The sequence below is a fragment of the Rhyacophila brunnea genome, unplaced genomic scaffold (assembly GCF_057557595.1).
Source record: "Rhyacophila brunnea isolate RB1 unplaced genomic scaffold, BYU_Rbru_1.0 scaffold_180, whole genome shotgun sequence".
NCBI lineage: Eukaryota > Metazoa > Arthropoda > Insecta > Trichoptera > Rhyacophilidae > Rhyacophila > Rhyacophila brunnea.
Window position 1 is genome coordinate 245,227 of NW_028232838.1, and position 15,217 is coordinate 260,443.

Below are 15,217 nucleotides of genomic sequence, written 5' to 3' on the forward strand. Positions count from 1 at the left end.
ATTTGAACATGACTTTAAATTTATAGGATGGGGAAATTTATCGTTCCATCCATAAAATTTTGTATTTAATGGCTGTTTTTATGTTTCTATTATGTAATAAAATATATTTTTGCAATTATTTTCGATTTAACCACATATTATTATTTGTCATCTGAATAGGTCCTTACCTGAAAAAACAATGAATTTTATTTACTTTTTTTAAATTCGATTTTTCGATCAGTTAATTCTTAACTAACGAAAAGAATTATAAAAGAAACTAAAAAGCTCTGTTTTTTCAATTTTCACAAATTTTTTTTTTATATACAAAAAATAATTTTTGAATTTTTAATCGTATAATTTCAATCAATTTTTTCTATTTATAAATTATAAGAATTAAAGGTTGTTTTTGTTATATGTATATTCGGTAGTTTATATCCCTATAATTCAATATATTCTTTTATTACTTTTATGTATATCTATACGGAACACATTTACATACAATAAATTTATTGTTAAAAGAATTCTCTAATCCTTGATTTTGGCGTATTTAATACGAAAAGCATATTCATAGGTAATATATGATCAACCCAAGGTATGTCTATGTATTAGACAATCAACACAACACCTAAAAATATTTCGAAAATAAGTTCCTTTTTTTATTTTAACTTTTGTATTATGAAATTTGTATTGGCAACATTAGGCATTTAATTACAGTTTCTAACGAGAAATATAAATGATTTATGGAAAGACCTTTTTTTATAATTACTGACCATTGATAACTTATACTGCAAAAAGTGACATCAATTCAATCCAAAAAAATGTAATTTTATAAAAAAAAGTATAGTTACTTCATAATACCTTTACAAAATAGAAATGGTGTAAAAAAGAGTGTAATCATAGCTATAATTTGTAATAAATAAAATGATACAATTTAAGTTTCTATACTATAAACACAAATTCAGATTCCATAGCACATAAATTGTACTATATGATCATGTGAATATAATTATTGTTATGTTTTATGTTTCTTAACAATTTTATTGAATAAATTCAATAGACAAGACGTCTTGACCAATAGTTTATTAAATAAAAGTTTAAAAATTTTATTCCGTGTGTGAATTATAGGGTGCAAATATCAATAAAGGGTAAAAGATCATAGTTAAAAAATAACAACTTTAAATATTTTAATTTTAGGAGAATACATTCATGTTATACCAATAAGAAAAAATATTTGCGTTACATATTTGACCACTTAGAGCTTTAAATTTTACGAAGAAACATCCATACTATGCAAACATGGAAAAAAGATTACTTAACATACACCAGAAATAGACTCAGTTGTTTCAGCCTCATAATTAGTGTATTTTTAAGTTAGGAGATTTATTTTACTGGTGTCATCATAGAATCTCTTGCAGATAGGCGGTATATGTTAACTTTTTGATAATTAAAAGTTTCTCTACAAATAAAATCACGGTATTTTTTTAAAAACACTATAAATTATCTAAACAGATTTTTTGAGATAATAAATTCTTTATAAAAGTTATATTATAACGAAATATCAATATAATCTGCCGGATGTACACAATACCCCGCAATTTCTGATCTTACCATAGTTTACGTTAATAAATACAGTTAAAATGTAAATAATTATATGTTTGATTGTTTTTTCAGAAAATTTTCGAATAATTTATAAATCTTTTGAAATTTTTAGTTTATGAAAATTTATTTCAAAGTTTTTCCGACTAAAAATTCAACTACCAATTTAATTTAAATAATGTATAAATATTAAAAATGTATGTTAGAGTTTAAATAATAAGATATTATCAAGATTCAGATTTTTTCGCTTAATTACTCTACATTCAAATATTTTAATTTTCACGAGAATTTAGAAATAAATAAAAAGAGTGAATTTTATAAACCAGTTTTTTTCTTTATGGTTAATTTTTCAAAAGTAACGTAAATTTGTTCAACCTAATCTTTAAACTGGATTTTATAAAGCTGTTTATTTATTTTTTAGACACTTAAATTTGTTCAACCGAAACTCAGGGTTGAATTTTATAACGCTGTTTATTTAATTACAGGATATTTATTTTATTTTTAGATTCAAAAGTTGTTCAACCAAAACTCAGCTTTGCATTGTTATTGCGCTGTTATTCTTTTTAATTAGAGCAACTTAAATTTATTCAACCAAAACTCAGGATTGAATTTCTTCAATATAAACTTTTTTAATCAAGGATTAAAAGATTTTAGTTGTTTGTATTTGTTCAAGCAAAAATTTAGAGAGCTTTCTAAACATATTCTTTAATATTTCATATCCACATGATCTAGGGTATTAACTTCTTTTAAGACTTATTAATTCAATAGTATTCCTGTAATTTTTTAAATATAAGTAGTTACAATAAGCAATCTAACCATATTGATAAATTTAAAAATTACCATTTAAAATTATTTTATTTGGTGACTGAAATGCAGCACATCAATTATAAATTCTTCACACCAAAAATTTAAGTGTCTTAAAATCGAATTTATAAATCTAAAATATTCAATTAATTATCCCATCAAATCTAAAATGAAAAACTTTGAGCCACGAAAAAATTTATTATTAATTAAATCAACTGGAGAAACGCCACAAATTTTCAAAGATATCCAAAAAATTCGATCACAAACATTCGTATGCCACACCAAAGAGAAGTCAAATTACTTTGATGAAGGAATATCAGCTGAGCATCTTTTAATAAAACGAGATTGTGCATTATTTATCCAGTATGTATCCAATAGAAGCAAAAATCAAATGAAAAAGCTTAGAGCCAAAGAGAAAATAAACGCAAATATGGATAAGACCACAAACGATTTGAATAAAATTGAAGGTGATATTGAAAAGAATTTAAATACAATAAATAATAGTGGAATTAGTTCAGATCAAAAAATAATTATGGGTAGACAATATAATGGACAACTAATAGATTTAATAGAATTTAAGATCAACGAGTTTAAAAGTATGTTCCAGATTTTAAAAGAACAACCAAATATTCATGCCACTGAATCGAATTGTGGATATTTTACTGTTTTCGTTGGTGTCGAAAATGAACGGACAGTAAATTTGTTGACAGATATCTTTTCTCAAAAGAGTAATGAAGTTTGTCTTGAGTTCATTAATTATGCTTTGGTTATTAAACAAATAAATTCTACTGTGTCTGAAGAGAATAAAATAACTGATGATCCTGAGAGACAGCCCGCTAATATAGCTAATAATGATACAGAAATCAACATTGAAATAAGTTTGAATTTGATTAAAGAGAATGAATTAATAAGAACAGGACCAATAATAAATTTAGGCATCAGTCGTTCTTGGTTCTGTGCAACTGAAATTTTCAATAAAGCCTGTGAAAGAGAAGATGTTAAGAAAAAGAAAAATATATCTGTCAATGAAATCAAAGACACTATTGGAACATTACATCTGGAGAAACAAGATTTAAAAGAAATTCGTTTGAAAAAAGGAAAGAAGTATCGCAGAGTAGATCTTAAAACAAACAGTGATACACCTAATGATCAATAAATTTTCTATTATTAATTTCATTAGTATCTTTTTAATCAACATTTCGTTTCATAAACCATATCATTATGTTTTTTATATGATTTATTAAGGTTAAACATTCGAAAAATATTTTTTTTATTTATGGGTAAAATTTTGATTTGACTTTTATATTTCCTCAAACAGATTGTGTAATACAATGCGTGTGGTAAACTTCATCAATATCTTTTACTAACACCTTCTCTGCCGTATCCGCATTGATACCGCTTTTTTTCTCGAGACTTATCGGCTTAAGAGTATTTCTCAATCCCATGGTTTGCAGATATGCCTCGACTTCGTTGGATATCACATGTTTTTTCAATAATTCTTGTGGAATTTTGTATCCACCCATCACATGTTATTACAAACATAACATATAGAATGTTTTATGCAATATAATCCATGTTTGATGCCTTTTAAAGCAATATTAAGGTTGAATTATAAAATACTCAACTTCGAATCTTAGTAAAATTATTGAAGTTTTGAATTCACCACGCCCATTGGCATTTTCAGATCATAAAACTATCAAATAATACCACTTATAAAAATACACAAAAAACAGGTAAGCTGTCACATGTCAAGAGAAAGCCTTTGCTTTATAAAAATACCCTTGTTTTGGGGCTGAACCAACTTAATTTATTACACAATTCAAGCGCAAGTTACCAAGTAAGTTTTTAGCATGAGGGATATGTTTTACCGAAGTGTTGACACCATTGACATTATATATTAAGATTTTTCACAGCAGATATTTTTTAAAATTCTTAAAGTATATTAAAAATAAGCCTTTTAGAAAATAAATTTCTTTATTCAGCAAATAGAATGGTAACAAAAATACCTTTTTCCATCATGATATGAGATGCAGTGGTTGCAAGATACCATAGCTGCATATTTATAGCTTAGAGATACAAACAGACAGAAAAAATACGCACAAACGATAGAAACGAAAAAAACACACAAAAGAATAAAACTTGAGACAGAATATGTATTGAATAGACTTTCAAAAAAATAAGTTAAAAAGAGAAATTTTTAAGTTTTGCACCAAAAATTTAGACGGCAAAAAAAATGAATTTATACATAACTAAATTCAAGATCTTTCTAGTATAAAAGATACCCAGGAAGAATTTCAAGATGACAGGCAGATAGAGTATATAATTATTTTGTTATTAGAGCAATCTACAGTTATAAATGAACTAGTTAAATTGCACAAATTCATTTTGTCCACAAAAATTTTTATAAAATGCACACTAACTAGAAACCGCCAAACAATGACATTATTGTATTAATCAGAATTTTTATAGTTTATTGACTATCATAGTATAAAATCAGTAAAAAACAGACCAAGTCTTTTATTTTAAGAAAAATTGGTAAACAAAATTTATTCATTCAATTTTTTACATACGGCATATTCATACATCTTCTACTATTTCTGCTTTTTATATGAAATAGAATATTTATACAAACTTTATGTAAAGGAGTTAAAAACCCCAGACGATGCAGAAGCAACATACAAGCTCTAACACACGGCAAGACACTTGAACTCATCTCAATCGAGAGAAGAAGAGCAGTTGATAAAGAAATATTGCAGAAAGGTGTCAAAAGATGCATCAATAAGCATTGCAATATTCCCAATATGCAGTCCACGTCTAAATAGACAAAATTGATATCAAGAAGATTAACCCATAAATAAATAAATTATGCACGAACTTTGCATTTGAAATGAGCTTAAGATGTTAAATAGAGTCGAGGCATATTTTCAAACTCTAGGATTGATAAACAATTTTTACTGAAAAGTATTGAGAGAAAAAATGGTGCTTATGAGAGTTTAGCAGATATATAAATTATTAAAATCATTGATGAAGTTTACACCAAAGATTGTATCTCACATTCTGTTTGACAAAATAGAAATATCAGATCAAAAATTAATCAAATAATAAAATTCATTGGAATATATTTTAATTGACATGAAAAAAAATATTCATATGCTTTTATCAGCTTCACAGTGTCGATAGCTGATTGTTTAGTTTTTGTATATACTATTTATATTTTTGCCACGAAAAAATCATATGGAAATTATAATTACAGCATAAAAAGCAACATTTTGCTGTATTTTTTAAAAGAACAGCAAAGTAAATATTTTGAAAATTACAATTTGATATAATGATCATTATATATTTTATGAAAGAACAACCGAATTTATATGTGAGATATGGTGTATCTAATTTGCATCAATTTTATACCCCGTAAGATAGTCAGCAGATTTTTTATATTTTAAAACACACAACGTATTTTTTGATATCCTACCAGATATATTCACATAAACTTCTCTTCTTCTGGCGAATATTACGAATTTAAGCGTCTTAAGATGTGTAAGACTTGTATGTATACTATACTATAATAGATATTAGTAGAACTATAGTTTATGAGGAAAAATTTATTTTTTGATTTTAGCTTTAATTTTATATAGAATACGTTAGTAATAAACGTATAAATGACTTTTTATTTAACGGTTGATATTGCGATTATCAGTTTTGATTTTTGTTGTAAGAATAAAATCATTATTTTGCGTATAAATTGCGCATCTCTATTGGAAAAATTTCAATTCAACTTGTATCTTCTTTGATGCATTTTAATTTCAATATCTTTTAGTTCAAAGTTTTCCTATTCTATGGTGCGAACAAATACCGAGATATTTATATGACTTCTATTTTTCTTATAAACCATACTTAAATGATATTATTTTACTAATTTATCACATGTTACTTTAGAAGGCTTTATCTTTGTCTTGCAGTTGTATATATTAGACATTTCAAGCTCTAGAAAATCATGTTTTATTATTTATCTTTTATTACTGAGTTTATATAATCAAGCTGGTTACACTGATTTATTTTAAATTAATTATTTTTTTGTGTTTTTTCATATTAAACATATAAGGTTTTCCTAAAGAAACATTAATGTCTGTCTATAATCAGCATCTACTTATTTTCAAACAGCTTAATTTTACTATAATCTCTTGTACAGAATGTGAATTTTTTTTAGTAACCATGTATTCTTACTAGCATGAAGCGAGCACATCTAGGTATGTTATTGTAAAACCTTGTGTGATATTAGCCTAGTCTGTTTAAACTGTTTTTATGTAATCAACAGTTTTTAAAGAAACTTTAGCGTAAGTAAATATAGTTTTTCCATTAAAAATATGCCAATATCCTAGATGCTGCATAGACATGCTTTTTTAATCCAATACTGCAATCAACTAATATACAAATATAATCCAGGATTGAATTTTTTATCACGCAGAAAAGTTTTTGTTTTAGTTTCTGTAATGTTATATTACACAATAAACCTTTTTTTTTTGTTTTTGATACAATACTTAAATGTGCACTTTTAAAATGTTGTATTATAAAGTCAATTAATGTTATTCAAGAAAAGGAATACGTGTTTTGTATTTTAAATTTAAATCTTTTCTGGGTTATTGTCATTCTTTCTACGATGAATATATATTTTAACAGCAGCTGTAGCTTTTCAAATTTAAAATCAAGGTTTATAAATAAGCGTCGGAGATAATTTCTTTTTAATACAATCAATTTTTTTTATTTACTTCTAGATCTATTTTGTTTTTATTAATAGGATTTTAGATCATAATTTATTTTCTCTAAATATTCTTTGCCCGAATTTCAGTTATCATGCATATCATGAATCGGCGATATTCCAAATTTATTTATTTATGCATTAAATTTCCTTTTCACAGCTGATTTTTGCATTACACAAAGCTTTGTATCTTTTTAGAAATTTTTTTATACTTTTGCGTGAGTTTGGGTTGTTGTTTTTGAGTTTTTATCCTCAGCTCATAAAAGGTAAACTTTATCGTATTTTTGTCCAAAAATGTTGCTTTACTTTTTGTATGTAATTTTTTTGATTTATCTTCATTCCTATGTAAAAACAGGGATGCTATTCGTGTCATTTATCTAAGATTTGATCATTATTTTGCCAATATCTGGAAGTCATATATATAAAAACATGGTTGCATCTTTTTAGTATGCCATCTCAGATATAAACTTCGAATAATTGAAAATTTTCTTCTATTTACCGATTCTATAAAAACCAAAAACAGGTTTAGTTATAGACATTCACTTGAATAGCTTCATTATAAATATTTTACACTAACATTTTTTTTAGAGCTTTTAAAATAAATTCTAGTATTTATAGGCTTAGAAATTTTTTTGATAAACCATTATTGTATTTAATGTTTATTTTTAAGTTGTGTAATTATTCAGATATTTACTGAATTAAATAGTTTTTTTAAATCAAAACATGTAAGCATGATTAGTCACAATAGTCGGTGTCTACTGCGTTTTTATCATCGCCTGTATCTTTGCGCGTTGTACTCTAATGACTAATTAGGATTTGATTTTAGATAATAGACATTTTAAAAGCTACTTCTCTTTAGAGAATAATCCGCACAGCCTTAGTTTTTGGTTTGTATCTTTTTAAAATATATGTTTATATCTGAACGCTAATCCATTGAAAACACTTTTTTTAATACCATGCATCATACACATGAATAGAAACATTCTCTTTATTCTTTTTTTTTGGCGTATTGTTTTTACCATCGCGTATAATACTGAGCAAAGGTTGGTCATTTTCTTGTTAAAATAATCATACATTCTGCTGAATTCAAGGAAACCCAAATTTGATAGGAAAATCAAAGCATCATATAATCCTGTTTCTTAAATAAAGTAACTTCTTACGTGTTTTCCATGATGTTATGGCGCATATATAAGTATTTAAGAAACATCCATATGCGTTAATTTTGATCAAATTTTTGAACAAAATTATATTATACCTATTTCTATCGTTTTAATTATAGGTTGTGGCTTATTGGTTAGAATATTTGAAAGATTCCATTGTCTAATATATACTGATCATTTATTACTATAAATTGGCTCTCATTACATGATGCTCTATGCATTCTCTGAATATTCGTATCTTATCACTATTTATATTTGCTGCTATAACCATATCTCTTTGACCAATGAAGATGATGTTTCGATATTCTAGAATTTTATTATGATAATTATCACGCTTTATCTATTTTAAATTTTTTTTCTGTGTAATATTACAGTTTGTTTGTTTTAAGCGTTTTCACATCCATGTTTTATTTTTATTTAGAGCTATAATTTTTCTAAATAATTACTGGATAAATGCTTATTCTTTATAGATTTTCTTGTGCTCCTTACTCTATAACACATGTTAATAGGGTTGTAGTAAGTTATATATGCAGTGATAGACGTTATAATATTATCAGAATCTATATTTTAATCTAATTGTACATCAATTTCATACTCTATAGAAGCTTATAATCTCTGTTCCCCTTACCCCATTATTTTCACAGACAGTTTTTTTTACTGTTATCTTGATTTTAACTAGGTGATAAAATATAAAATTCTTTTCTATGTTGGTAAGCTCTCTTCTCTTTTATTTATTTGCTGTAATTTTCGGACTTGTTTTGTAGCCCTCACTGTTCTTTGGTTTATTTGATGACGTAACCTTTATATTTAAAATAATTATATCATTTATAAACAGCCTTGGGATCGAGAAAAACCCTTGAATTAATAGGTCTCGAAAGAAGGAGGAGTATTGAAGAAGACTTTGGAGAGGAGATTATAGCCGAAAGTATAAATCAAATATGCGTACAGAGAATCAAGCAAGCTGTGCCTGAGAACAAAAACTAAAATTACGACATAAATATGGCCCACAAATAAAAAATATGTTCATATATAAGCATAATACTGTGCTGTTTCTAAATTATTGTCAATAAAATGTCGTTATTCTTTGACAGCATTTTACTTTTGACGCGATAATCTCTAAGATTTATTGGTCTGAATCCGAAATTCTATTCTTGTTGATAAATTTGTTTATAGTAGATTCGTATTACGATTTCGTGTGCTTGTGGTGGTTCATCAAGTTTTTTCTAATTTATCTTATAAAATCAGTTTTAAATGTTTTATCTAGTTCAAATGTTGCTATTTATTTATCTCCAATATTATAATATTATTCTTAAGCTAAACCAATAATTTATTATATCCTATGACCATGCAATTAATGATCAGGCAAATTTTTGAGCCAAGAAATACGTCAGTAATCGGAAACAAGAAATTTTATCTCTTTTTAGTACTTCTAGAAAGTATTGCATCAGAAGAATATTTGTTGAAGATTACATATCCAGAAAATGAAATGAATCAAGATGATAAACATATTCTAACTTTTAAATTTGAAGAGAAGGCCTACAATAAAACCATGTACAAGAAAGATTACCCACAATGAAGTATAGTTGATTTTGAGATCCGTAGTTACCTAGTTAAAAATATATTCTCTATATGTAGTTCAATTAAATCCATTCCAAATAAGAATTTATTGGATTATACAGAAGAAAATAAATGCATGGTGATTTATTTGATAGAATTCTGTTATAGTTCTTTAATTAAAAATGCACACCGGAGAGGAAGAAATATTGAATTGCTTTATGTTACAGAGAAATACGACATACTATTCTATAATTTAGGATGCAGAATTTATGAAATCTATTCTCTATTATGGAATAAATCAGATATTCAAAGTATTTATACACTTTTTATCGATGAAAAATTATCAGAAAAGAATAAAGAGGAGATTTGCCAGAATATATTTAATATATACGCTTTTCTTAGAGAATTTATGTATTCTGATTTTTGGTTGTTGCTTAAAACAAAATTAGAGGAACATTCTTTTACAAAAGTCGATATTGCCTCTTCAAATCTAAGAACACAACAATATGAATACTTTGATTTGGATATAATAAAACATATGCAATTTGATGCTAATAATGTTCCAGAAATTTTTTCGGAAAATATATTAAAGTCTATGATACAGAATCTTCTAAAAAAAATAAACATTCCAAGTGTCAATTCCGATGAAAATAATAAAATAAATGACAAAATGAAGTTATTTTTTCACATTGATCTAATATTAGTTGAAACTCGCTTCCATTATTATGTAAAAAAATGGCATTGAAACACTTCAACAATATAGCGAGTTTTTAACAAAAATATACAACGAAATCAAAAATATACAAGCAAATAATAAATTAATGGAAGAATACTTATTTGAACCCATGATGAAAACGCTATTCGAGCCACTTTACATTCTTCTTGTAACTTTACAAAAAGCTTTCAATATGATAACGAGAACATTGAGGTTATATTTGTTCCTGATATGATAAATGCCCGAAAAGAGCTTGATTTTCATTTTTTTGCAGTAAAAAAACCAACAATCAAATTTTCGAACAAATATTTAATTCTGTTTTTGAAGCATGAATGGGCATTGCAACTCGAATACATCACGAAACAAGTATTTAATTTTTTTTTATTCAAGATTAAATAAGAATAAATTTTTTTGCCAACTATTTTAGACTACAGCTCAATTTTGTTTAAGATATTTCTTTTATTTATTTCATCATCTTAATTAAATAATAAAATCATATTAAGAAATAAAACTCATTCTTTATGTCATGAATTTTTGCATTAATTTATACCAAAAACTATAATAATTAATTTTTTTTATTATATTTTGACGTTACAAAAATTTTGCAGATATAAATTATTTTTGTATATGATAAAACTCATGGTTGGTCTAAAAGTACTTATCTTCAAACCTTCTCAGAACATTTGTAGCGAAATGTTTTCTAAATATCATTTAAATTATTTTGTAGTCTTTTTAGATGTTTGTTGCAAAATATAAAAGAAAAAAAAACAAATTACTTTTTTGCATAATTCATAATATATTCTAGTTCATTTATAAGATAACTATTTTATATATGTTTCGAAAAGCTACAGAATTATAGATGGCTTTATTGAATTCATTATTTCATATTATGAGGCCGTATTTTATGGTTTAGAGATGTATAAAAATTATTAAAAGTTAACATTATATACGCTCGAAAATATAAGAAAAACGATACGTGCATTAGCTCTTAAGACATGAAATATTAGAAATTAGCAAAATCCACAAAAATCTTTGGTTGAGTAATTTAAACATTCGACTAATAACCTTAATTTATCTTTCTAAGGTAAGAATTTTACACACTTAAGAAAATTTAAAATCACTATCAAGTAATTTAGATTTCTTTGGCACAATTAATACAATAAAAATTGATAGATTTCGCCAACAAAAAAGAAGCTTGGGGCTTTAAACAACTACACGTACATGCCGCTGAAACAAATTGACTCAATTCATTACAATTTTGGGTCTTTATTAGTATGATAGAGATGTTTTATATAGTAATGCAACTATAAATGTGTCAAATAAGATTCCAAAGCTTTTTCTACTAGATTACACAAATAATTTTCAAATAATATTATTCAGCCTAATTTTTTCTGGAAATAATATAAGATAGAAATAATTTATATAATTTGATCATTATATATTAGAATAAATTCACGTATTTTAAGTTTAAATCGTAAAAAATTTTTTTTTTGTTAGATCTGAGTGATCTTTTTAAGGGCGTCTTTGTAGTACGATAAAATTTTTTTTTATCGATCAACTATGAGATATTATAACAGAATACATAAAAAAAGACAACAAATAGCGCGATTAAAAATGGGAACATAAAGCATTTATACATTTAAATTTAGGTTAATGATGGTCAAAATATTATACAAAAAATGACACAATCAATCTATCATTGAGTTATTTGCATAGAAAACTAAATACATCGTTATATTTTTTTTGAATGCAAAAATCGTGTTTTATATGCTAATTTCGTTCTTTTAAAAGAATTTTGATGTGGTTTCATAGGGTAAATATGCTATAAAATACAAAAACTTCATCGTCACGCAATTAGTTTAATAAATGATAGCAAACCACGTTGTCAAATAAATTGACAGGATAACATATTGATACCTAAATAGTTGTTGCAATAAAAGCAGTAATTACTATTTTCTCTGTTCATATGTATGAAATAAACTATTCCTAATCATCTAAAAAATAAGGAAACTATAAATTAATATTTTTAATCTAAATTAGTAAACATAAATAATTTTAATGTGCATTAATATCATCCAATTCTTGATAATGCCATATAGAATAAAAAAAAAGAAATCTTAAGTATAGAAACATCATTTATACCTATATACTAGAAGAAGCTATAATATGGACGTTAAACACTGAGAAAAGACTAAAAATACTCTGAAATATAATGTTTTACTTACTTGAATAAAAAAAGCACATGTATTTTTAAACTTATGAGATTGTAGATATAATTGATTTTTAGTATAACTATATCAGTGGTAATATTTTTTTTTGAAAATAACTATACTCTTTCCATATCTATATTTATTATCAATAGTTTGTATCATAAATAGATTGAACAATATTTTTTTTTTGATAAAACCGCAAAATTAAAACTGCCAAACAGAATAAAGGCGAAAAATATTGTTTTTGTCCTTAAAAAAAATTAATTATTGTGTAAATTAACTGTGTTTTTTAAAAAAAATTCAATTTATATAAAAAATGTTCACGACATACTGATAAACAAGTATAGTCTTTCAATAGAACATATAGTGCAAAACTATATATAAAAAACATTTTGTATGATAAAAATGACCAATATTTAGCCAAAACAGCCCAAAATTTAAAGTTTGTAATATTGCTATGCATAAAGCTTCTAACCTTCTATAAATAAATAAACTAGCATATTTATAAATATCTAACAACTAAATAAAATTAATAAGAACATTGTAGATTTTTTTGGTAATTAATCTAAGAATTAAATTTTCGAACAGTTTTAAATAATGTAATTTTTATAAAACCATAAATCAAGTGCGGAAAACCGTGAATAGAATTAAAGAAATATCAAGATATTATCAAATTGAAGTATTAAATACAAGATTAATAAATTGAAGACACAATATTCAGAAAAATTTAACAACCACGGCAAGATCCTGAACAAACTAAAAATTGTACATAATGTTAGAAAAAAGAATAAATGATATCAATGATTGTAAATAAAACACAAAAGAGTCTGAAAAGATATCATCCAAATAAATACAAGCTTAACGTCGACAAAAAAACCTTTACATTATTCTATAGGAAAAACGCGGCCGAAAAATTGGGAGACAGAAATAAATCTATTATTTTGCGAATAATAGTGTCAAGAAATTTTAAAAAGTAATAGATTATATATTGCAATGCGTTTATATGCCTTAATAAACATGATAAAACAGCTTTATTCGGTTTTTATGGTTCTGAATACGTTTATCATATCACCCTGACTAGAAAGCCGGTAGATATATGAGAACTAAGAACTAAAACATAGAGATCATAATAAAACTGAAATCAAATATTCGAATGATATATGAAATGATATGTCTAGAAAAAAAATTTTTATCTGAAAACAATAAACCTTTTAATAAATATTTCATCGTAAAACATAATAAAATTTAGATATAATTACCTATTTGTATAAAAAAAAGTAAGTTCTAAATTTTCTTGTGCAATACTGACAAATTTTAAACTTTTTTTGTTTGATGTATAACTTGAAACAGTCAAATGTGTTTAAAAATACACGGAAAACCTTTTAATAAAAAATACCAATAACAGTATATACAACATATGATATTCCTAGAATTTGATTTTATTTGATAGCCAATGAAACTTATAGAGATTTTTAAATCCAAATATTCAGGAATAGATTGGTTTCTCTTATAGTATACACACAAAATATGATAAAATATGGTTCAAAATAGATAAAAAATAATGCAAGGGAAATTCTATATATTAATAACCATTGAATATTTTATGCTTACCTTTAAAATTATATATCCAGCTTGCCGAGAAAAGATCACATGTATTTTTGTTGCTTTTTTAATCAAATATTTACAATATAATAAATCAAATCCCAATTTTTTTGTATCGACAAATATAGTTATTGAAAAAGATAGTATGCTAAAATAAATTACAGAAACAGCAGAAAGGTTTTATTAAAACGCAGTAAGATTTTCGAAATCAAAACAGACAAAAAATCACAAAAAATGTATATAGGCCACATTTATAGGGGAAAACATTAATATATATGCTAACAAGTTAATGAAAATTATAGCTCTAGAACAAAGTTGGAAATAATTTAAAAATTTTATATGAAATTTTAAAACAAGGACATTATTTCTATGTAAGAAAGCCAAGCGCCATCAGACAATTTAAATAGATTTATATATTTGCGTTCATATAAATGAATTTTCATGTTGGTTCGTAGAACTGGAAATCTGATAATTAAAAAAATCAAATAGAAATAGGAAGTAAATCTATTTAAGTATTAATTAAATTTCAACTAAAAATCATACTTTATAGACTCTCGAACTGAAAAGTGATAACCAATTAAGATTATTATAGATAAGTATATAACAGAGGAAGAGACATGAAAATTATTGATGAAGTTTTCATAAAGTTATCTCAAACACGCCATGCTTGAGAAATATGTTAGTATGATCGTAAATTTTCCCATAAATAAAATAATCAAAATAAAACCGCATAAAAACAGAAATATTGTGCTTATAACTAAATTTAATTGGCAATGGATAAGAATAGGTTATGGGTAAATGGATAAAAGTATACTTTGAAAAAACAAAAATAATTTAT